The sequence below is a fragment of the Arachis hypogaea genome, chromosome 12 (assembly GCF_003086295.3).
Source record: "Arachis hypogaea cultivar Tifrunner chromosome 12, arahy.Tifrunner.gnm2.J5K5, whole genome shotgun sequence".
Lineage (NCBI taxonomy): Eukaryota > Viridiplantae > Streptophyta > Magnoliopsida > Fabales > Fabaceae > Arachis > Arachis hypogaea.
The window spans coordinates 103190811-103194956 of NC_092047.1; the positions used below are offsets into that span (position 1 = coordinate 103190811).

The following is a 4146-nucleotide window of genomic DNA, read 5'->3' on the forward strand; positions in this document are numbered from 1 at the left end:
CTTCAAGAACTCCCTTCTTCATAGGCATCCCATTACTCACAGGATTCCTTTCAGAAGTGTACATGAACTGGTTATTAGCAACCATGTCAATGAGTTCTTGAGCTTCTGCAGGCGTTTTCTTTAGGTGAATGGATCCACCTGCAGAAGTGTCCAGTGACATCTTTGATAGCTCAGATAAACCATCATAGAATATATCCAGGATGGTCCATTCTGAAAGCATGTCAGAAGGACACTTTTTGGTCAACTGTTTGTATCTTTCCCAAGCTTCATAGAGGGATTCACCTTCTTTCTGTCTGAAGGTTTGAACATCAGCTCTAAGCTTGCTCAGCTTTTGAGGAGGAAAGTACTTGGCTAAGAAAGCCGTGACCAGCTTATCCCAAGAGTTCAGGCTGTCTTTGGGTTGAGAATCTAACCATAATCTAGCTCTGTCTCTTACAGCAAAAGGGAAAAGCATGAGCCTGTAGACTTCAGGATCTACTCCATTAGTCTTAACAGTATCACATATCTGCAAGAATTCAGTTAAGAACTGAAAAGGATCTTCAGATGGAAGTCCATGAAACTTGCAGTTCTGCTGCATCAGAGAAACTAATTGAGGTTTCAGCTCAAAGTTGTTTGCTCCAATGGCAGGAATGGAGATGCTTCTTCCATGTAAATTGGAATTAGGTGCAGTAAAGTCACCAAGCATCTTCCTTACATTATTATTATTTTCGGCTTCCATCTCCTCTTCCTGTTCGAAAATTTTTGAAAGGTTATCTCCGGATTGTTGTATTTTAGCTTCTCTTAGTTTTCTTTTTAGAGTCCTTTCAGGTTCTGGATCTGCTTCCACAAGAATGTTCTTATCCTTGCTCCTGCTCATATGACAAAGAAGTGGGCACAGAAAAATAATAATAATAATAGAGATCCTTTATACCACAGTATAGGGATCCCTGTGTGAGTGGAAGAAGAGGGGGAGACAAAGAATGTAATATAATGGAAGAAACACAACTATGAGGATGGCAGAGATGTGAGATGAGATGTTAGGATATGAATGAATAAATAGAATAAGATGGGAGAGAGAGAATTTTCTAAAAATATTTTTGAAAAAGAGTTAGTGATTTTCGAAAATGGTTTTTGAAAAATGTTAGTATTTTTCGAAAATTTTTAAAATCGAAAATAAAAATAATTAGTTAATTAAAAAGAAATTTTTGAAAAAGAGGGGAGATATTTTCGAAAATTAGAGAGAGAGAGAGTTAGTTAGATAGTTTTGAAAAAGTTAAGAAACAAACAAAAAGTTAGTTAGTTAGTTGAAACAAATTTTGAAAAGATAAGAAGTTAGGAGGTTAGAAAAGATATTTTGAAATCAAATTTTTGAAAAAGATAAGATAAGAAGATATTTTTGAAAAGATATGATTGAAATTAGTTTTTGAAAAAGATTTGATTTTTAAAATCACAATTAATGACTTGATTCACAAGAAATCACAAGATATGATTCTAGAACTTAAAGTTTGAAACTTTCTTAGCAAGTAAGTAACAAACTTAAAATTTTTGAATCAAAACATTAATTGGTGATGTTATTTTCGAAAATTTGATGTAAAAATAAGAAAAAGATTTTTGAAAAATATTTTTATAATTTTCGAAAATAACTAAGAAAAATGAAAAAGATTTGATTTTTGAAAAAGATTTTGAAAAAGATAAGATTTTCAAATTGAAAATTTGATTTGACTCATAAGAAACAACTTGATTTTAAAAAATTTTGAAAAAGTCAATCCAAATTTTCGAATTTGATGAGAGAAAAAGGGAAAGATATTTTTTTGATTTTTGAATTCTTTTTTTTTTATGAGAGAGAGAAACATGAAAATGATGCAATGCATGAGAATTTTAGATCAAAACATGTGATGCATGCAAGAATGCTATGAATGTCAAGATGAACACCAAGAACACCGTGAATATCATGATGAACATCAAGAACATATTTTTGAAAAATTTTATATGCAAAGAAAACATGCAAGACACTAAACTTAGAAATCTTTCATGTTTAGACTATAATAAACGAAAGATGCACATGTAAAACAAGAAAAGACACAAAACAAGAAAACATCAAGATCAAACAAGAAGACTGACCAAGAACAACTTGAAGATCATGAAGAACACTATGAATGCATGAATTTTCGAAAAATGCAAGATGAATATGCAAGTGACACCAAACTTATGATATGATTCAAGACTCAAACAAGAAACACAAAAAATATTTTTGATTTTTATGATTTTCTAATTTTTTTGTATTTTTATTTTTTTTTCGAAAATTATTTTGAAAAACAAAGATAAGGATTTCAAAATCTTTAATATGAATTCCAGGAATCTTGTCATGTTAGTCTTAAAGCTCCAATCAAAGGGTCAGGCATGGCTTAATAGCCAGCCAAGCTTTAATAAAAATATGAGTGTAATTCAGACATGACAAGCCTGACATACCCTATCCAGAAGGATTGGGCATGACTCCACTGAGGTGATTAGCCAATCCCAAAGCAGTTTGGGTATGGCTTTACAGCCAGATAGGCTTCAACATGCTTCATGAAACACTAGAATTCATTCTTAAAAATTTTGAAGCCATAGAATAATTTATTTTTGAAAACATTATTTTTAGTAAATTTTTTTTTTCGAAAATAGGTGAGAAAATTTTGAAAGATTTTTGAAAAATTTTTGAAAAGAAAACAAAAAGAAAATTACCTAATCTGAGCAACAAGATGAACCGTCAGTTGTCCAAACTCGAACAATCCCCGGCAACGGCGCCAAAAACTTGGTGCACGAAATTGTGATGTCCAGGCTCGAACAATCCCTGGCAATGTGAGCAACTTGGTACGCGTAATCGTGATTACACTTTAATGATGTAAAATTCATGGCTCTTTCTTTCCCCGGCACTGGCGCCAAGAGCATGGTGCCAATACCATGGTTCACAACTTCGATACAACTAACCAGCAAGTGCACTGGGTCGTCCAAGTAATACCTTACGTGAGTAAGGGTCGAATCCCACGGAGATTGTTGGTATGAAGCAAGCTATGGTCACCTTGCAAATCTCAGTTAGGCAGATATAAATTGATAATGATGTTTTCGAATGATAATTAATAGAATAGGGATAGAAATACTTATGTAATTCATTGGTAAGAATTTCAGATAAGCGAATGGAGATGCTTTTGTTCCTCTGAACCTCTGCTTTCCTGCTATCTTCATCCAATCAGTCTTACTCCTTTCCATGGCGGGCTTTATGCAAGGGCATCACCGTTGTCAGTGGCTACATCCCCTCCTCTCAGTGAAAAATATGCTCACATGCTCTGTCACAGCACGGCTAATCATCTGTCGGTTCTCGATCATGCTGGAATAGGATTCACCCTCCTTTTGCGTCTGTCACTAACGCCCAACAATCGCGAGTTTGAAGCTCGTCACAGTCATTCAATCATTGAATCCTACTCGGAATACCACAGACAAGGTTTAGACTTTCCGGATCCTCTTGAATGCCGCCATCATTCTAGCGTACGCCATGAAGATTCTGGTTAGGAGATCTAAGAGATATTCATCCTAGCTTATTTCATGTAGAACGGAAGTGTTTGTCAGGCACGTGTTCATAGGGGAGAATGGTGATGAGCGTCACACATAATCATCACCTTCATCACGTTCTTGGGTGCGAATGGATATCTTAGAAGCGAAATAAGATGAATTGAATAGAAAACAGTAGTACTTTGTATTAATCTTTGAGGAACAGCAGAGCTCCACACCTTAATCTATGGAGTGTAGAAACTCTACCGTTAAAAATACATAAGTGAAAGGTCCAGGCATGGCCGAGATGGCCAGCCCCCTAAACGTGATCAATAGATCAAAAGATAATCCAAAGATGTCTAATACAATAGTAAGAGGTCCTATTTATAATAAACTAGCTACTAGGGTTTACAGAAGTAAGTAATTGATGCATAAATTCACTTCCGGGGCCCACTTGGTGTGTGCTTGGGCTGGGCTTGAGTGTTGCTCGTGTAGAGGTCCTTCTTGGAGTTGAACGCCAGCTTTTGTGCCAGTTTGGGCGTTCAACTCTGGTTTTGGCTCCTTTTCTGGCGCTGGACGCCAGATTTGGGCAGAGAGCTGGCGTTGAATGCCAGTTTGCGTCATCTATTCTTGGCCAAA

At 35.6% G+C, this 4146-nt stretch overlaps 1 non-coding gene across 1 annotated transcript; it reads left to right on the plus strand.

Moving 5' to 3' along the window:
• The first annotated feature begins 214 nt into the window (after positions 1-214).
• Positions 215-322, plus strand: LOC112731005 (small nucleolar RNA R71). The gene has a single exon (XR_003166801.1). It is a non-coding gene; the product is annotated as a small nucleolar RNA R71 (small nucleolar RNA).
• Positions 323-4146: the final 3824 nt, after the last annotated feature.